Genomic DNA, 22028 nt, shown 5'->3' with positions numbered 1-22028 from the left:
GAAGGAGTGTTAACCCTGCAGAATAACAGGGTTGTATTCAGTCTGATCCACCCTGGTTGTAGGAGGGTTAACCCTGCAGAATAACAGGGTTGTATTCAGTCTGATCCACCCTGGTTGTAGGAGGGTTAACCCTGCAGAATAACAGGGTTGTATTCAGTCTGACCCACCCTGGTTGTAGGAGGGTTAACCCTGCAGAATAACAGGGTTGTAATTCAGTCTGACCCACCCTGGTTGTAGGAGGGTTAACCCTGCAGAATAACAGGGTTGTATTCAGTCTGATCCACCCTGGTTGTAGGAGGGTTAACCCTGCAGAATAACAGGGTTGTAATTCAGTCTGATCCACCCTGGTTGTAGGAGGGTTAACCCTGCAGAATAACAGGGTTGTATTCAGTCTGATCCACCCTGGTTGTAGGAGGGTTAACCCTGCAGAATAACAGGGTTGTAATTCAGTCTGACCCACCCTGGTTGTAGGAGGGTTAACCCTGCAGAATAACAGGGTTGTAATTCAGTCTGACCCACCCTGGTTGTAGGAGGGTTAACCCTGCAGAATAACAGGGTTGTAATTCAGTCTGTTAATACAGAAACCAGCTGTTTTTAAGATGTGCCTCAGAGGGACAACAGGTAAAACACAAAGCAGACTCCCCTGTTGAGGAATTAGTGTTGTAACCCCTCCCCAAATCTCCCTCCTCTACCCCCTCCACCAGATGTTGGCCCAGCTACCCCCCCCCCCCCCCCCTCTTCCTCACTTCCTTCCATCCTTCCCTCTCTCCTAGATGTGAGGAGAGGAAGCAATAGAATGCCCAGCTACCCTCCCCCCCCTCTCCCTCACATCCTTCTATCCTTCCCTCTCTCCCAGATGTGAGGAGAGGAAGCAATAGAATGCCCAGCTACCCCCCCCCCCCCTCTCCCTCACTTCCTTCCATCCTTCCCTCTCTCCTAGATGTGAGGAGAGGAAGCAATAGAATGCCCAGCGACCCCCCCCCCCTCTTCCTCACTTCCTTCCATCCTTCCCTCTCTCCTAGATGTGAGGAGAGGAAGCAATAGAATGCCCAGCTACCCCCCCCCCCCTTCCTCACTTCCTTCCATCCTTCCCTCTCTCCTAGATGTGAGGAGAGGAAGCAATAGAATGCCCAGCTACCCCCCCCCCTCTTCCTCACTTCCTTCCATCCTTCCCTCTCTCCTAGATGTGAGGAGAGGAAGCAATAGAATGCCCAGCTACCCCCCCCCTCTTCCTCACTTCCTTCCATCCTTCCCTCTCTCCTAGATGTGAGGAGAGGAAGCAATAGAATGCCCAGCTACCCCCCCCCCCCTCTTCCTCACTTCCTTCCATCCTTCCCTCTCTCCTAGATGTGAGGAGAGGAGGCAATAGAATGCCCAGCTGAAAGAGAAGTGAAAAACACACCATGTTGAGAAAGTGGGCGTGTCAGTGGGCGTGTCAGTGGGCGTGTCAGTGCTTGACAGAGGGAAAGGGTTCTATGTTCCTTCTGACACTGGCAGGAGAGTGTGTGTGTGTGTGTGTTGGCAGGAAGTGCTGGCTGTTTGTGATTAGGGGGCACGATCCCTCCTTCCCCCCTCGGTCCCCCGCGGTGGCGGAAACCTGATATCTGTGTCTAATAAACCACTAGCAGCGCTCTAATAGAGGGTGTGTGTGTGTTGGGGGAGGTGTGTGTGTGCGTGTTGGGGGAGGTGTGTGTGTGTGTTGGGAGAGGTGTGTGTGTGTGTTGGGAGAGGTGTGTGTGTGTGTGGAGGGGGTTAGACTAACAACTGTTTCTCATCTTCAAATAGACCTGTGGTGGGTGGAGAATGGCTTAGTGCTTGTTTGAGTGTGGGTGTGATAGGGTGTGTGTTGCGTCACTGTGTGTGTGTTGCGTCACTGTGTGTGTGTGTGTGTGTGTGTGTGTGTGTGTGTGTGTGTGTGTGTGTGTGTTTGCGCGTGTCAGGTCTCTTCCGCTCGTTCAGTCAGAACCCATCGACACCAGCAGAGATGACAGGGCTCCACATGTGCAATCATCACCCTGGCCCTAACACCAGCCCCTCCCCACACACACACACACACACACACACACACACACACACACACACACACACACACACACACACATACACATACACAACACAACACAACACAACACACTTGTCATCTTCTCTCACTGAGCTCCATGTCAGACCCAAAAGACAGAAGGAAACAGACTCCCAGTTGGTTCTCCTTTTAAGGCAACACACCAGTCTAATGCCAGTCTAACACAGACCTCAGTGTGTCAACATGCCAGTCTAATGCCAGTCTAATACCAGTCTAACACCAGTCTATCAACACACCAGTCTAACGCCAGTCTAACGCCAGTCTAACGCCAGTCTAACACCAGTCTAACACCAGTCTAACACCAGTCTAACACAGACCTCATCAGTGTGTCAACACACCAGTCTAACGCCAGTCTAATGCCAGTCTAACACAGACCTCATCAGTGTGTCAACACACCAGTCTAACGCCAGTCTAACACCAGTCTAACACAGACCTCATCAGTGTGTCAACACACCAGTCTAACGCCAGTCTAATGCCAGTCTAACACAGACCTCATCAGTGTGTCAACACACCAGTCTAACGCCAGTCTAATGCCAGTCTAATACCAGTCTAACACCAGTCTAACACAGACCTCATCAGTGTGTCAACACACCAGTCTAACACCAGTCTAACATAGACCTCATCAGTGTGTCAACACACCAGTCTAACACCAGTCTAACACCAGTCTAACACAGACCTCATCAGTGTGTCAACACACCAGTCTAACGCCAGTCTAACACCAGTCTAACACAGACCTCATCAGTGTGTCAACACACCAGTCTAACGCCAGTCTAATACCTGTCTAACACCAGTCTAACACAGACCTCATCAGTGTGTCAACACACCAGTCTAACGCCAGTCTAACACCAGTCTAACACCAGTCTAACACCAGTCTAACACAGACCTCATCAGTGTGTCAACACACCAGTCTAACGCCAGTCTAACACCAGTCTAACACAGACCTCAGTGTGTCAACACACCAGTCTAATGCCAGTCTAACACCAGTCTAACGCCAGTCTAACACAGACCTCATCAGTGTGTCAACAGCAGCACTGTGTTGAATGGCAGCAGGAACAGCCCCCTGCTCCAATATGACTGGAAACAGTCTGGTTGCTGGTTGGAATCAGCGAGTGAAAGCAACCTCCCAACTAGGCGGTGGCATCAAGTCATTGGATATAGGCCTAGAAGACGCTGTCCAATATATTTATAATTTAAAGGTATAGCAGCTCAGGCCTCAGAGAGACTCTAATTTAAAGGTATAGGAGCTCAGGCCTCAGAGAGACTCTAATTTAAAGGTATAGGAGCTCAGGCCTCAGAGAGACTCTAATTTAAAGGTATAGGAGCTCAGGCCTCAGAGAGACTCTAATTTAAAGGTATAGGAGCTCAGGCCTCAGAGAGACTCTAATTTAAAGGTATAGGAGCTCAGGCCTCAGAGAAACTCTAATTTAAAGGTATAGGAGCTCAGGCCTCAGAGAGACTCTAATTTAAAGGTATAGGAGCTCAGGCCTCAGAGAGACTCTAATTTAAAGGTATAGGAGCTCAGGCCTCAGAGAAACTCTAATTTAAAGGTATAGGAGCTCAGGCCTCAGAGAGACTCTAATTTAAAGGTATAGGAGCTCAGGCCTCAGAGAGACTCTAATTTAAAGGTATAGGAGCTCAGGCCTCAGAGAGACTCTAATTTAAAGGTATAGGAGCTCAGGCCTCAGAGAGACTCTAATTTAAAGGTATAGGAGAGACAGAGACAGATAGAGATGCCGGAACCGTGTTCCTAACACCGACATGATTTTATTTATACTTGGCTACAATCTACTTCTACAGATTATTTTTCTTTTGTTCGATTATAAAGGCTAACACTGGTAGGTGTAAAATATTATTCCTCAAAGTTCAACAAGACAGACAGACAGACAGACAGACAGACAACCAAGCGAAGCAGGGAGAGTGTGTAGATCTACTGCAGGTGATGTCGTCAGACCGACGTGACCATACATGAATGAGTACAGGATGATTATTCCTCAAATGGTGTGTGTGTCCACTCATCTGTGTTGGGGGGGGGAGGGTAACCCTAGCCAGTTAAAACAAGATTATCCCTGTCATGGACATGTTACCGTGGTCTGGACCGGTAGCTATACCCTGGTAGACTGGACCGGTAGCTATACCCTGGTAGACTGGACCAGTAGCTATACCCTGGTAGACTGGACCGATAGACTGGTCTGGTAGCTATACCCTGGTAGACTGGTCTGGTAGCTATACCCTGGTAGACTGGTCTGGTAGCTATACCCTGGTAGACTGGTCTGGTAGCTATACCCTGGTAGACTGGTCTAGTAGCTATACCCTAGTAGACTGGTCTGGTAGCTATACCCTGGTAGCTATACCCTGGTAGACTGGTCTGGTAGCTATACCCTGGTAGACTGGTCTAGTAGCTATACCCTGGTAGACTGGTCCGGTAGCTATACCCTGGTAGACTGGTCCGGTAGTTATACCCTGGTAGACTGGACCGGTAGCTATACCCTGGTAGACTGGACCGGTAGCTATACCCTGGTAGACTGGTCCGGTAGCTATACCCTGGTAGACTGGTCTGGTAGCTAAACCTGGTAGACTGGACCGGTAGCTATACCCTGGACCGGTAGCTATACCCTGGCAGACTGGTCTGGTAGCTATACCCTGGTAGACTGGTCTGGTAGCTATACCCTGGTAGACTGGTCTGGTAGCTATACCCTGGTAGACTGGTCTGGTAGCTATACCCTGGTAGACTGGTCTGGTAGCTATACCCTGGTAGACTGGTCTGGTAGCTTCATTTAGACACTGTTCACCAGGTTCTCTAGACTACAGCAGAAGGTGTGTTGGTAGCTGGTAGCTACATATAGACACTGCTCTCTATCAGCCCCACTAACAACCCTCTCTATCAGCCCCACTAACAACCCTCTCTATCAGCCCCACTAACAACCCTCTCTATCAGCCCCACTAACAACCCTCTCTATCAGCCCCACTAACAACTCTCTCTATCAGCCCCATTAGCAGCTAGTGATAAGAGACTACAATATGGGAGTCAGCTGACCTGTGAACACACAGAGAGAGACTGAAATGGCACCCTATTCCCTATATAGGGCACTTGTTTTGACCAGGGCCCTGGTGCACTATACAGGAAGTAGGATGCCACTTGGGACGCAGGCTGAGACACACATCCAAACCAAGGTGACATGTGACTCCAGCAGAGAGGAGAGAGGCTGGGTGCCCCTCCCTGTTCACCAACAAACCCTTAGTCAGCTCTCAGTTCCCATACAAGGACCACAGGATTAAGAGAGCTGTGTTAGAAAAGGCACAGTGTTAACTCTTCCAGACATAACCTGCTGGTCCCAGATCTGTTTGTGTTGTGAATTAGTCTGCTGGTCCCAGATCTGGTTGTGTTGTGAACTAACCTGCTGATCCCAGATCTGTTTGTGTTGTGAACTAACCTGCTGGTTCCAGATCTGTTTGTGTTGTGAACACAGCCTGCTGGTCCCAGATCTGTTTGTGTTGTGAACTAGCCTGCTGATCCCAGATCTGTTCGTGTTGTGAACACAGCCTGCTGATCCCAGATCTGTTTGTGTTGTGAACTAGCCTGCTGGTCCCAGATCTGTTCGTGTTGTGAACACAGCCTGCTGGTCCCAGATCTGTTCGTGTTGTGAACACAGCCTGCTGATCCCAGATCTGTTTGTGTTGTGAACTAGCCTGCTGATCCCAGATCTGTCTGTGTTGTGAACACAGCCTGCTGATCCCAGATCTGTTTGTGTTGTGTTGACAACTACTATGGACTATCTCACACAACCACCTCCTGCTTGCTTCTCCGTCAGCCACATAAGGCCAGGGAGGTTGAAGTACAGACTACACAACTAGAACACAGAACTCTAGAACTAGAACACTAGAACAGAACAAATAGAACACCGGAACCCACTGCATCTAGAGGTAGGACAAATGGTGACTACTGAGGAGAGAAGATGATCACATGACAAGCTGTGACTCTGAGATGGTGACTACTGAGAGAAGATGATCACATGTCAAGCTGTGACTCTGAGATGGTGACTACCGAGGAGAGAAGATGATCACATGACAATCTGTGACTCTGGGATGAGGAAGTACTTCAACAACCAGCATAATCATCACCAATATTATTCACTTGCTGTGGTCAGTCATCGACCTGGATAAAGATGGCCTCTAAATCCACAGTGGATCACAACTTCAGTTAGGTAAGTGAACCATGGTGAAACCAAGCCAGATTCAGTCAGGATCTGGAGGATACAAGGTGGTTTGCTACGACAACATGAAATGATTTAAAGAAAACAGATGACCTAATTGTCACATGATGACACGTCGTTTGTTTAAGAACAGTCAACCATAAGGAAAGAGTCGGTCTTTCTCTCTCCGTCTCATACTCTCCCTCCGTCTCCCTCCGTCTCCCTGTCTCACTTTCTCCCTCCCTCCCTCTCCCTCCCTCTCTCCCGTTCTCCATCTCCCTCCCTCTCCACCTCCCTCCCTCTCTCTCCGCCCGCCTCCCTCCCTCTCCCCGTCTCCCTCCCTCTCCCCGTCTCCCTCCCCCTCCCTCTCTCCCCGTCTCGTGTTCTCCATCTCTGTCTCCCTCCCTCTCCACCTCCCTCCCGCGTTCTCCATCTCTGTCTCCCTCCCTCTCCCCCTCCCTCTCCACCTCCCTCCCCCTCCCACGTTCTCCATCTCTGTCTCCCTCCCTCTCCGCCTCCCTCCCCCTCCCACGTTCTCCATCTCTGTCTCCCTCCCTCCCTCTCCGCCTCCCTCCCCCTCCCACGTTCTCCATCTCTGTCTCCCTCCCTCCCTCTCCGCCTCCCTCCCCCTCCCACGTTCTCCATCTCTGTCTCCGTCTCCCTCTCCCTGCCTCCCCTCCCTCTCCGCCTCCCTCCGCCTCCCTCCCTCTCCGCCTCCCTCCGCCTCCCTCTCCCTCCCTCTGTCTCCCTCTCTCCCCCTCTCAGTCTCCCTCCCTCTCAGTCTCCCTCTCTCCCCCTCTCCCTGTCTCCCTCCCTCTCAGTCTCCCTCTCTCCCCCTCTCCCCGTCTCCCTCCCTCTCTCCCTCTCTCCCTGTCTCACGTTCTTCATCTCCCTGTCTCTCTCCGTCTCTCTCTCCGCCTCCCTCCCTCCCTCTCCCTCCCTCTCACGTTCTCCATCTCCCTCTCTCCCTGTCTCTCTCAGTCTCTCTCTCCGCCTCCCTCCCTCCCTCCCTACCTCCCTCCCTCCCCATCTCACGTTCTCCATCTCTGTCTCTCAAGACAAACATTACCTTTGGCTCTCCTCTCCTCCACTGGAGTTCTGCTTCCACTCAACACAAGGTTCTGCACCCCCAAATGACACCCTATTCCCTACATAGTGCACTCCGTTTGATCAGGGCCCAGAGCACTACGGAGGGAATAGGGTGTCATTTGGGGCCCAAAGCAGGACAAGGCTCAGCTCAGAGGCTCAGCTCACTCCTCTCCAGGCCTCTCCGGGGAGGTTTATCATTCCTCATGTCAGTCCAGGCTGGAGGAATGTGTGGAGAGGATTTAACATGGTACTACTAGTAGTGTGATATCAGTTTTAAAAAGGGGTTGAGATGAAACAAGAGGTCACAGAGAAGGAAACCGGTCAGAGAAGGAAACCGGTCAGAGAAGGAAACCGATCAGAGAAGGAAACCCGGTCAGAGAAGGAAACCGGTCAGAGAAGGAAACCGGTCATAGAAGGAAACCGGTCAGAGAAGGAAACCGGTCAGAGAAGGAAACCGGTCAGAGAAGGATGGCCTTGTTCAGAGAAGGATGGCCTTGTTCAGGGAAGGAAACCGGTCAGAGAAGGAAACCGGTCAGAGAAGGAAACCCGTTCAGAGAAGGATGGCCTTGTTCAGAGAAGGAAACCCATTCAGAGAAGGATGGCCTTGTTCAGAGAAGGAAACCCATTCAGAGAAGGATGGCCTTGTTCAGAGAAGGAAACCGGTCAGAGAAGGAAACAGGTCAGAGAAGGAAACCGGTCAGAGTAGGAAACCCGTTCAGAGAAGGAAACGGTCAGAGAAGGAAACCCGTTCAGAGAAGGAAACCCGTTCAGAGAAGGAAACCCGTTCAGAGAAGGAAACCCGTTCAGAGAAGGAAACCCGTTCAGAGAAGGAAACCCATTCAGAGAAGGAAACCCGTTCAGAGAAGGAAACCCATTCAGAGAAGGATGGCCTTGTTCAGAGAAGGAAACCGGTCAGAGAAGGAAACCGGTCAGATAAGGAAACCGGTCAGAGAAGGAAACCGGTCAGAGAAGGATGGCCTTGTTCAGAGAAGGAAACCCGTTCAGAGAAGGAAACCCATTCAGAGAAGGAAACCCGTTCAGAGAAGGAAACCCATTCAGAGAAGGATGGCCTTGTTCAGAGAAGGAAACCGGTCAGAGAAGGAAACCGGTCAGATAAGGAAACCGGTCAGAGAAGGAAACCGGTCAGAGAAGGAAACCCGTTCAGAGAAGGATGGCCTTGTTCAGAGAAGGAAACCGGTCAGAGAAGGAAACCGGTCAGAGAAGGAAACCCGTTCAGAGAAGGATGGCCTTGTTCAGAGAAGGAAACCGGTCAGAGAAGGAAACCCGTTCAGAGAAGGAAACCCGTTCAGAGAAGGAAACCCGTTCAGAGAAGGATGGCCTTGTTCAGAGAAGGAAACCGGTCAGAGAAGGAAACCGGTCAGAGAAGGAAACGTTCACCAGGCACCATAGTATAATTTTTTAACTCTATTTATTAACATTTGATCCCCCAAAAAATAAGCAACATGAATTTTAAAACCAACAGTTTACAAAGTACTTTTGAACTCTATGGACATTTGGCATTGGACAGTAGGTAGGTAATGACCTGCCTATTCATTCATATACAGTAGGTGTGGACCTGCCTATTCATTCATATACAGTAGGTAATGACCTGCCTATTCATTCATATACAGTAGGTAATGACCGGCCTATTCATTCATATACAGTAGGTGTGGACCTGCCTATTCATTCATATACAGTAGGTAATGACCTGCCTATTCATTCATATACAGTAGGTGTGGACCTGCCTATTCATTCATATACAGTAGGTAATGACCTGCCTATTCATTCATATACAGTAGGTAGGTAATGACCTGCCTATTCATTCATATACAGTAGGTAATGACCTGCCTATTCATTCATATACAGTAGGTAATGACCTGCCTATTCATTCATATACAGTAGGTGTGGACCTGCCTATTCATTCGTATACAGTAGGTAGGTAATGACCTGCCTATTCATTCATATACAGTAGGTAGGTAATGACCTGCCTATTCATTCATATACAGTAGGTGTGGACCTGCCTGTTCATTCATATACAGTAGGTAATGACCTGCCTGTTCATTCTTATACAGTAGGTAATGACCTGCCTATTCATTCTTATACAGTAGGTAATGACCTGCCTATTCATTCATATACAGTAGGTAATGACCTGCCTATTCATTCATATACAGTAGGTAATGACCTGCCTGTTCATTCATATACAGTAGGTAGGTGAGGACCTGCCTATTCATTCATATACAGTAGGTAGGTAATGACCTGCCTATTCATTCATATACAGTAGGTAGGTAATGACCTGCCTATTCATTCATATACAGTAGGTAGGTAATGACCTGCCTATTCATTCATATACAGTAGGTAATGACCTGCCTATTCATTCATATACAGTCGGTATCTGATTTTAGAAATAAACACATCTCTATTTTAAGCATCCACGTGACAGGCCTATGTGATCAACGGCTAATTGCGCATCACATTTGCAACATTGGTCATGCATGCACAGTGAGGGGAGCTAAATTAGTGGTCATAATTTTACCTAGCCTACTTTGTTGAAAAATAAACCCCCAGGCCGTCAGTTGGGTACGGCAGGTACAGCAGACGCCATTACCCTAGCTCAAGACCAAACATTTAAAAAGTAGGCTACAAAAAAAGTTGTTTATAATCATTCCAGTCCTGATTAATATACAACGTCTGCTTAGCGTATTGACGCGGCTGGCTTTAGGACCATGCGGAGCGTCGCTCGGAGAGAAGCTGCCAGTCTGCGTGTCGTTCTCTCACTAAGAGAGCAGAGACAAGGGCCAGACAGTTTGCTTTGCCGGTCAGTCGTTTTGGCAGTGCGCCGTTTGCTTTGAATTTGATGTGGGCATTTGAACTCGTCCTTGTAGGCTTCACTGACAGCTGGTTTATACACCGGCTCCGTTTCACATTGATGTCAGCGTAGGAAACGTGTCCCAATTTGGCTAGCGGAAGATGTACTTTAGGGGAAGCTTGTCAAAATTAGCAATTACTGGTGCCTATACAAAAATAGATTCATCAGAGATCATGATTTGACCACAGAGGATCATTCGCTTTAAAAAAAAAATAGTTTTGGATTGTTTTAAGATGCCATTTGGGCAGTACACGACGAATAGCCTAGCAAACAGCTGATTGTTTCGTTGCAGTGGTCAGTGAAAAGCTGTTAAAAATAGTCCTAGGGCTGTCCAGAATATTTCAAAAATACAAATTGTAGAAAAAAAACATAATTTAGAAAGAAAAATGGCTACTGCTGAAAAGAGATCACAAATAAAAGAATGAATGTCTCCATTCATCAACTCCTAATTGAGCGAACAGTAGCCCATCGTATTGGTACCGGCGGAGTGCACACATACCCGCGGTCTGTCATCGGATCAGTAGCACTGGAACAGCGGCTTTTGGACAATAATTCCTACCTCCAGGCACGTCATATTTCACCACTCGAATCTCTCCTTTTCGTAGGACTAGATTAGATGGGGCTGCATTCAAAGAAAAACGGTTGTTTTTACCGATGTTTCCCATGCAGAGTTAGGAGAAGAAACATCTCTGATAACGCCCACTCTGTCACTACTATCTCTAACACTACTGGCTCAGGCATGCATTGGTCAGAACTGTCCGTTTTGCTAATATTTAGCCTAAGTTATGACTATGCAGTCTACTCATCACATTAGGACTAGTGGCCTATCTTACATTAGTATTCAAATGGGATGATAGATGCACGCAATCCTCTGTTATAAAAAGGGTGACATTTGATGGTGAACAAATAGTTTGAAAGTCAGGCGTCACCTATGGATGAGGTCATCAAGAGGTCGTCCTTGTTGTGACTTGATAGCGTGTATTATGCATCACGTTGCACTGTGTGCGCCGTTCCACCATGTAAATGAGTACATTTATGATGAGTTTGAGTAGTGGTTGACATTGTATATGCCGTTCCGCAGACCAGTAGCCTAGGAGTAGCCTACAGTAGCCTAGGAGTAGCCTACAGTAGTTTAGGAGTAGCTACATTAGCCTAGGAGTAGCCTTCAGTAGCCTACAGTAGTTTAGGAGTAGCCTACAGTAGCCTACAGTAGTTTAGGAGTAGCTACAATAGCCTAGGAGTAGCCTTCAGTAGCCTAGGAGTAGCTACAGTAGCCTACAGTAGCCTAGGAGTAGCTACAGTAGCCTAGGAGTAGCTACAGTAGTTTAGGAGTAGCCTAGGAGTAGCTACAGTAGCCTAGGAGTAGCTACAGTAGCCTCGGAGTGGCTACAGTAGTTTAGGAGTAGCCTAGGAGTAGCTACAGTAGCCTAGGAGTAGCCTAGGAGTAGTCACAGTAGCCTAGGAGTAGTCACAGTAGCCTAGGAGTAGCTACAGTAGCCTAGGAGTAGCTACAGTAGCCTAGGAGTAGTCACAGTAGTCTAGGAGTAGTCACAGTAGTCTAGGAGTAGCTACATTAGTTTAGGCATAGCTACAGTAGTTTAGGAGTAGCTACAGTAGTTTAGGAGTAGTCACAGTAGCCTAGGAGTAGCTACAGTAGCCTACAGTAGTTTAGGAGTAGCTACATTAGTTTAGGCATAGCTACAATAGTTTAGGAGTAGCTATAGTAGCCTAGGAGTAGCTACAATAGCCTAGGAGTAGCTACAATAGCCTAGGAGTAGCTACAGTAGCCTAGGAGTAGCTACAGTAGCCTAGGAGTAGCTACAATAGCCTAGGAGTAGCTACAATAGCCTAGGAGTAGCTACAATAGCCTAGGAGTAGCTACAGTAGCCTAGGAGTAGCTACAGTAGCCTAGGAGTAGCTACAATAGCCTAGGAGTAGCTACAGTAGCTTAGGAGTAGCTACAGTAGCCTAGGAGTAGACAATTGGCTGTGGTGCTGAAATGTGGCTACGAGGGCACTATTACAAGTGGCACCCAGCCCATCAATCAGGAGAATATCACATTTTATTTCCATGTCCACCAGCTTTGTACAGTTTCTGTAAATCGACATATCTGCATCTAGCTATTCATTACAGTAGCTATCTACAGTTTCTGCAAATCGACATAGCTGTATCTAGTAATTCATTACAGCAGCTATTTAGCTAGCCACAATTTCTGTAGTCAACATATCTGCATCTAGTAATTCATTACAGTAGCTATCTACAGTTTCTGCAAATCTACATATCTGCATCTAGCTATTCATTACAGTAGCTATCTACAGTTTCTGTAAATCGACATATCTGCATCTAGCTATTCATTACAGTAGCTATTTAGCTAGCTAATGGGGGCTTGATTTACTTTTTCTTTTTTAGAAACAGTCAACCGTTTTAAAAAGTGGAAAATGCACGTACCTAAAGCTCCGGTGGCCCAAGTGGTCCCCAACATCCCCCGATCAATCCATCCCTGCCTCTCATAACTCACATTACAAAATGACTTGACATTATCATGACATCACAGCGGTTATGGTCGGCATGTTTTCATTGGTGAATAGGTCTATAAATGTACCTTGCAAATCACCTTGTCATCTATTTATCACTATGGACATCGGCATCTGTTACATGATCTAAAACATTGTGATGTGTCATTGGACTATTGTGTCCGAACATTTTGTAGGAAAATAATTCCATAGGATAGCTACATTATGTTGAAAAAATTGCTGAACATTGCGCGCACAATGTTTACAATGTTAGTTTACAATGTTAGTTCACAATGTTTAATGTTAGTTTACTGGTTCCCCCCTCCAGTGATGTCACAGAGCAATTGATAGAAATCCAACTGTTTTTCAGAACGTCTCTGTTTTTAGTAGCTACTATCTTGTCTCATCGCTACAACTCCCGGGAGAGATGAAGGTTGAAAGCCATGCGTCCTCCGATACACAACCCAACCAAGCCGCACTGCTTCTTAACACAGCGCCATCCAACCCGGAAGCCAGCAGCACCAATGTGTCGGAGGAAACACCGTGCACCTGGTGACCTTGGTTAGCGCGCACTGCGCCCGGCCCGCCACAGGAGTCGCTGGTGCGCGACGAGACAAGGACATCCCTACCGGCCAACCCCTCCCTAACCCGGGCGATGCTAGGCCAATTGAGCGTCGCCCCACGGACCTCCCGGTCGCAGCCGGTTACAACAGAGCCTGGGCGCGAACCCAGAGTCTCTGATGGCACAGCTGGCGCTGCAGTAGTATATTTATTACATATAGCATAACTATTAAAGGTGTATATGAAACATTTTAAGTCCTCTTTAATACTTCTGCTCTATAACATGATAACAACAACAAGTCCACTGTGTCCCACTCTATTAGGGAATAGCCTTCCATTTGGGGGGCGCATTCTCACCCCACACATCTGGAATGGATGTTTCTCTCTGCTGTCCCTGTGTTTCAGAGGGGGAGGAAAGAAGTAGGGAGGAAGAGAAGGAAGGAAGGAGGAAGAGAAGGAAGGAAGGAGGGAGAGAAGGAAGGAAGGAAGGAGGGAAGGAAGAACGGAGGGAAGGAAGGACAGGGGGATGGAGGGAGGAAATTAGGGAAGGAGGTAGGGAAGGAGAGGAGAGGAGGAGATGGATGGGGCTGAATTAAGACAGGAGGAGTTTCTACAATCTCTCTCTAGTCTTCAGGATAAACATATATATTTTTCTAGGAGTTAGTTTATGAGCTAGAAGTACAAAGGGCTTGAGTGAATTAGCTGCTTCATAAAACCATAGGACTGCTGAGGCAAATGTGCTGCTTCATAAAACCATAGGACTGCTGAGGCAAATGTGCTGCTTCATAAAACCATAGGACTGCTGAGGCAAATGTGCTGCTTCATAAAACCATAGGACTGCTGAGGCAAATGTGCTGCTTCATAAAACCATAGGACTGCTGAGGCAAATGTGTCACCAACCTACACGCCTCCCCACCTACTCGCCTCCCCCGTCTACATGACTCCCCCGTCTACTCGCCTCCCCCGTCTACACGCCTCCCCCGTCTACACGCCTCCCCCGTCTACACGCCTCCCCCGTCTACACGCCTCCCCCGTCTAAGAGCCAAAGCCTAGATTTAGATATACGTGAGAAATAACGACTGTTGCACAGAACTGGTGCTGGAAACTCCAGGGTAGTGGGATTGTTCAGTTGGTACAGCATGGTGCTGGAAACTCCAGGGTAGTGGGATTGTTCAGTTGGTACAGCATGGTGCTGGAAACTCCAGGGTAGTGGGATTGTTCAGTTGGTACAGCATGGTGCTGGAAACTCCAGGGTAGTGGGATTGATCAGTTGGTACAGAATGGTGCTGGTAACTCCAGGGTAGTGGGATTGATCAGTTGGTACAGAATGGTGCTGGTAACTCCAGGGTAGTGGGATTGATCAGTTGGTACAGAATGGTGCTGGTAACTCCAGGGTAGTGGGATTGATCAGTTGGTACAGCATGGTGCTGGTAACTCCAGGGTAGTGGGATTGATCAGTTGGTACAGCATGGTGCTGGTAGCTCCAGGGTAGTGGGATTGATCAGTTGGTACAGCATGGTGCTGGTAATGGCAGGGTAGTGGGATTGATCAGTTGGTACAGCATGGTGCTGGTAATGCCAGGGTAGTGGGATTGATCAGTTGGTACAGCATGGTGCTGGTAATGCCAGGGTAGTGGGATTGGATTGATCAGTTGGTACAGCATGGTGCTGGTAATGCCAGGGTAGTGGGATTGATTCATGGGACCACCTATATGTAAAATGTATCCTAGATCAGCACTCCTATCGAGATGTTTAATAAAAATTCTGGCACCAAAGCACTTTGCCGTTCCAATTTCCTGTGAATTGACATGTTGGGGGTGAGGTTTCAAATCGCTGCCTCGCTGTCCTATGATAACATCACCACTTGAACCCCTCTCGTATCTCTGAACAGAAACCTGCATGAAAATGGCACCCTATTCCCTGTTTAGTGCACTCCTTTTGAGCAGGGTCCATCGGGTAGGGACTGTAGGGATAAGGCTGCCTTTTGGGACGCAGCCTTGTGTTGCTCTATTCCAGCCTCTCTTCTGTTCTGAGTCACCTGTATCTGATCCACCTCGCCAACCCCCCCCCCCCGCCTCATATCTATTCACACAGAAAACCATACAGACACCGATGCATTGTGGGTTGTTGGTATGGAGGTTTGAGAGGTTCCTCTCAGGACTGATTATCTGAATGACGTGAATGAAGCCTTTTGTAGGTGGGCCTTAAAAAACACACAACCACTTTTTCTATTGACCAGGGTCCATGTCTCACTCACTCACACACACACACACACACACACACACACACACGAGATGGGAGTTATTTAAATGCTAAACACTCTCCCTTTCCAATCAGTCTCTGATCTCAAGTGCTGCTGCTGGGTAGAAATAGCCAGGCACTTGAGAAGTATGATCGGCTGAAATGACCATATCGGAGAAGACACACTGCATTTACCAGTCTAAACCCCCGCCATGTTTTTAGGTGATCACCATTTACCAGTCTAAACCCCCGCCATGTTTTTAGGTGATCACCATTTACCAGTCTAAACCACCACCAAATCCCACTTCCTAGTTACCAGGATTAGCAACCAACAGCGGTGACTAACATGTAACTTAAGACCCCGGAGGTAAGAAATCTCCCAATTCAGAAGATGTTTGTTAATAATGGAGAACTGTGTTGGGATGTCATAGTTGAAGAGCAGAGAACTGTGTTGTGATGTAATAGTTGAAGAGCAGAGAACTGTATTGTGATGTAATAGTTGAACAGAGAACTGTGTTGTGATGTAATAGCTGAAGAGCAGAGAACTGTGTTGTGATGTAATAGCTGAAGAGCAGAGAACTGTGTTGTGATGTAATAGCTGAAGAGCAGAGAACTGTGTTGTGATGTCATAGTGGAAGAGCAGAGAACTGTGTTGTGATGTAATAGCTGAAGAGCAGAGAACTGTGTTGTGATGTAATAGTTGAAGAGCAGAGAACTGTGTTGTGATGTGATAGCTGAAGAGCAGAGAACTGTGTTGTGATGTAATAGTTGAAGAGCAGAGAACTGTGTTGTGATGTAATAGCTGAAGAGCAGAGAACTGTGTTGTGATGTAATAGTTGAAGAGCAGAGAACTGTGTTGTGATGTGATAGTTGAAGAGCAGAGAACTGTATTGTGATGTCATAGTTGAAGAGCAGAGAACTGTATTGTGATGTCATAGTTGAAGAGCAGAGAACTGTGTTGTGATGTCATAGTTGAAGAGCAGAGAACTGTGTTGTGATGTAATAGTTGAAGAGCAGAGAACTGTGTTGTGATGTAATAGTTGAAGAGCAGAGAACTATGTTGTGATGTAATAGCTGAAGAGCAGAGAACTGTGTTGTGATGTAATAGCTGAAGAGCAGAGAACTGTGTTGTGATGTAATAGTTGAAGAGCAGAGAACTGTGTTGTGATGTAATAGCTGAAGAGCAGAGAACTGTGTTGTGATGTAATAGTTGAAGAGCAGAGAACTGTGTTGTGATGTGATAGTTGAAGAGCAGAGAACTGTATTGTGATGTCATAGTTGAAGAGCAGAGAACTGTATTGTGATGTCATAGTTGAAGAGCAGAGAACTGTGTTGTGATGTAATAGTTGAAGAGCAGAGAACTGTGTTGTGATGTAATAGTTGAAGAGCAGAGAACTGTGTTGTGATGTAATAGTTGAAGAGCAGAGAACTGTGTTGTGATGTAATAGTTGAACAGAGAACTGTGTTGTGATGTAATAGCTGAAGAGCAGAGAACTGTGTTGTGATGTAATAGCTGAAGAGCAGAGAACTGTGTTGTGATGTCATAGTGGAAGAGCAGAGAACTGTGTTGTGATGTCATAGTTGAAGAGCAGAGAACTGTGTTGTGATGTCATAGTTGAAGAGCAGAGACCTCTGTCGTGATGTAATAGTTGAAGAGCAGAGAACTGTGTTGTGATGTAATAGTTGAAGAGCAGAGAACTGTGTTGTGATGTAATAGTTGAAGAGCAGAGAACTGTGTTGTGATGTAATAGTTGAAGAGCAGAGAACTGTGTTGTGATGTAATAGTTGAACAGAGAACTGTGTTGTGATGTAATAGCTGAAGAGCAGAGAACTGTGTTGTGATGTAATAGCTGAAGAGCAGAGAACTGTGTTGTGATGTCATAGTGGAAGAGCAGAGAACTGTGTTGTGATGTCATAGTTGAAGAGCAGAGAACTGTGTTGTGATGTCATAGTTGAAGAGCAGAGACCTCTGTCGTGATGTAATAGTTGAAGAGCAGAGAACTGTGTTGTGATGTAATAGCTGAAGAGCAGAGAACTGTGCTGTGATGTAATAGTTGAAGAGCAGAGAACTGTGCTGTGATGTCATAGTTGAAGAGCAGAGAACTGTGTTGTGATGAAAATGTAATAGTTGAAGAGCAGAGAACTGTGTTGTGATGTAATAGCTGAAGAGCAGAGAACTGTGTTGTGGTGTAATAGCTGAAGAGCAGAGAACTGTGTTGTGATGTAATAGTTGAAGAGCAGAGAACTGTATTGTGATGTAATAGTTGAAGAGCAGAGAACTGTATTGTGATGTAATAGTTGAAGAGCAGAGAACTGTGCTGTGATGTAATAGTTGAAGAGCAGAGAACTGTGTTGTGATGTAATAGTTGAAGAGCAGAGAACTATGTTGTGATGTAACAGTTGAAGAGCAGAGAACTGTGTTGTGATGTAACAGTTGAAGAGCAGAGAACTGTGTTGTGATGTTGAAAGAGAAGTTTGGATCAAGATGAAGGCCGTGGACCTTCATCACTTCTATCGGAGTGACCTTGATCCTTCTAGCTCCCTCGCTGCTCAGTGTGAAATAAAGGCTCATTAAATGATACTGTAAAAGGTCAAGGTTTGATCAATGTGTCATGCCTGGTGTGTTAAAATATACCACACACACACCACACACACACCTCTGATAAGGCTGACAGTTACATAACTCAATGCAGGATCTCTTCAATCTTCAACTACAGTGTTCCACATCCTGCCTCAATTAGAGAAACATCCTTCTCAGAGTCCGACACAAGTACTCCAATTGTTTGTGTTACATTCACCCTGGCCACATTCATTCACCCTGGCCGCATTAACCCTGGCCGCATTAACCCCGGCAACAGTAACCTCGGCAACAGTAACCTCGGCAACAGTAACCCCGGCAACAGCCTGTACAATACAACACTGTTCTAGTCCTCCATGCAGACATGACTTTACACACCCTGGGCCCTCCGACACTCTACACTCCCTGGACCCTCCGACACTCTACACACCCTGGACCCTCCGACACTCTACACTCCCTGGACCCTCCGACACTCTACACTCCCTGGACCCTCCGACACTCTACACTCCCTGGACCCTCCGACACTCTACACACCCTGGACCCTCCGACACTCTACACACCCTGGACCTTCCGACACTCTACACACCCTGGACCCTCCGACACTCTACACACCCTGGACCCTCCGACACTCTACACACCCTGGACCTTCCGAGACTCTACACACCCTGGGCCCTCCGACACTCTACAGGACACCTCTGTATTCTGCAATAAATTCGTCAGCTTAAACAATAACAGTAACGCTGTAATGCCCGGGAGATGACAGTAACCTTGTGACACACAGCTGGTAGGGACACACATTATTGAGAAAGAGCCATAGAAGAGACAGGAATGTAATTATTGTGTTAAATGTGTTAAACGATTGAGGTAAAAATGCCTTTAAACAGAGCAAAGTTCATGTCACTTTACCTAAAGGGGTTATAAAGGCCTTATTAAGGGGTTAAACAGGCCTTATTAAGGGGTTATAAAGGCCTTATTAAGGGGTTATACAGGCCTTATTAAGGGGTTATACAGGCCTTATTAAGGGGTTATACAGGCCTTATTAAGGGGTTATACAGGCCTTATTAAGGGGTTATACAGGCCTTATTAAGGGGTTATACAGGCCTTATTAAGGGGTTATAAAGGCCTTAAGGGGTTATAAAGGCCTTATTAAGGGGTTATAGAGGACTTATAAGTTATAGATCTTACAGTGCCTTCATAAAGTATTCACACCCCTTGATTTTTTTCATACTTTGTTGTGTTACTGCCTGAAATTAAAATTGATTTAATTTAGAGATTTTGTGTCACTGGTCTACACACACACACACACACACACACACACACACACAAAATACCCCATAAATGTCAAAGTGGAATTATGTTTATAGACATTTTTACAAATGAATAAATAATAAAAAGCTAACAAAAAGAGAGAGAGAGAGACGTGAATAGCAGACAACCTGAGCTCATCAGACATGTCTCACACCACTGACTGAGAACAATGATGAACAACAGAGCAGCTCAGAGAATTGGGCTGCTGACAGACTGTACTGAGATACAAGGCCTAGTTAGGCCTGGCTACAACAGGCTGCTGACAGACTGTACTGAGATACAAGGCCTAGGTAGGCCTGGCTACAACAGGCTGCTGACAGACTGTACTGATATACAAGGCCTAGTTAGGCCTGGCTACAACAGGCTGCTGACAGACAGATTGTACTGAGATACTAGGAAGAGACAGACCAGTCTACAACAGACTGCTGACAGACAGATTGTACTGAGATACTAGGAAGAGACAGGCCAGGCTACAACAGACTGCATTAGCTATAACATCACAACCTGGCATCTTTCCTCACAAGCCCCCCTCTGCCTGTCAGATGTTTATGCCATCTTGACAGCCTCAGGAGGAACCTATTGCCATTAAAAGGTTGGTTAGAAAATGTATAGCAGCATAATTTTATTCACAAACTAAGATAGCTGCTAGCATTTAGCCACCCAGGAGCACAATGTCATTTACTAGCTAGATGTTAACTGCTAGCATTTAGCCATCCAGGAGCACAATGTCATTTACTAGCTAGATGTTAACTGCTAGCATTTAGCCACCCAGGAGCACAATGTCATTTACTAGCTAGAAGTTAACTGCTAGCATTTAGCCACCCAGGAGCACAATGTAATTTACTAGCTAGACGTTAACTACTAGCCTTTAGCCACCCAGGAGCACAATGTCATTTACTAGCTAGAAGTTAACTGCTAGCATTTAGCCACCCAGGAGCACAATGTCATATACTAGCTCGATGTTAACTGCTAGCATTTAGCCACCCAGGATCACAATGTCATTTACTAGCTAGATGTTAACTGCTAGCCTGAAACACAATGCCAATCACTAGCTAGCTGCAAGCATAGCAGCATGTAGCCACCCTGGGGAGCAGCTCTGGTTTCATGGATGCGGAGAGGTCGGGGAGGCAGAGGAAGAAAGGGAAACGTCAGAGGGCCACCATGTTTAGCAAGGCCCTTTGGCCTAAAGGAAAAGTGGGCTAACCGGTGGTAGTGGAGGGAGGAGGACACCACTTCCCAGAAATGACCAGGAGGATTTACCAACAGCCGTACAGTCAGGCTGCATCATCAATGGTCATGTCACAGCCCCCCGCCCCTAGCTAGAGTCCATCTCAACCTGGATCCCTGGTTGAGCGAGAGAACCATTCCTGGACATGGCCTTGCATCGATATCAGGAGGGAAGCCGTTAGTGTCCTGGGTCCCTGGTTGAGAGAGAGAACCATTCCTGCATCTGTGACTCCTCACATCCTCTCTCGTCATCTCCTTCTCAACCAGTGGAGACCTTCCTCCTCAGTGAATTTTAAATAGTGAAACTAAAAAAAGTTATCCTTTTTAGAAAAAACTATACTAAATATATTCACGTCACCAAATAATCGATCCACTGTAGGTTGTAGCAACCTCATGATGGGTACAGGGAAAATGAGACTATCGTGTAGTAGACTAAAACCTATGGGATGTTGCATTGAACTGGGTGAATGGAATAGGACTGTCATCCAATACGCTGTAATAGAAATAAGGCCGTGCTCATAGAAAAATAGTAATAATCCTCCCTAGTCTTAAAACGACACTGACCGCCACTGTTCTCAACCCCACTTCTTCTCTAATGGGAAGGAGGCGAGGAAATAGGAATTGAGGAAATAGGACACAAGGAAATAGGAAATAGGACACAAGGAAATAGGAAATAGGACACAAGGAAATAGGAAATAGGACACAAGGAAATAGTTGATTTGAGATTTGAACCTTCCTCTCTAATGGGAAGGAGGCGAGGAAATAGGACGCAAGGAAATAGGACGCAAGGATTGAAAGGAAAGTTGATTTGAGAGATAGAGCCTCAGGTGAGCCAGCGTAGTAGTCTGCTATTGGGGTCTCTCCATAAAAATAGAATAACTAGAATGGAGGGGGAATCCCATTCAAGTCAATGGGCCTGTGATAGGTGGACCGGCGGCCATATTGAGTGTACCCAAAGGAGGAAGTCATTCTATGTCTATGGTTCTCTCTGTCCTCAGGGACCAGTCCAGACGTCTCTATGGGAGGTGTCATTTATCACCAGCAGTCAATAAGTCAGTCAGTCAGTCAGACAATAAGTCAGACAGGCAGTCAATAAGTCAGTCAGTCAGTCAGACAATAAGTCAGACAGGCAGTCAATAAGTCAGTCAGTCAGACAATAAGTCAGACAGGCAGTCATTTGCTCTATCTGACAGCCAGCCTAGCACCATGCTGCTCTGCATAAAGGCTATACTCCCTGTTGGCTGGCTATGTGCTCTGCGACATCCTAATACACCTCACTGCAAACATTCAGCTGCCAATACGCTGCTTAGCACAATCAGACAGGAGACAACCGACACTAGCCTAAGTTCCAAATGGCACCCTATTCCCCCATAGGG

The sequence above is a fragment of the Oncorhynchus kisutch genome, unplaced genomic scaffold (assembly GCF_002021735.2).
Source record: "Oncorhynchus kisutch isolate 150728-3 unplaced genomic scaffold, Okis_V2 scaffold730, whole genome shotgun sequence".
Lineage (NCBI taxonomy): Eukaryota > Metazoa > Chordata > Actinopteri > Salmoniformes > Salmonidae > Oncorhynchus > Oncorhynchus kisutch.
Note: the sequence above shows the minus strand (reverse complement) of the source record.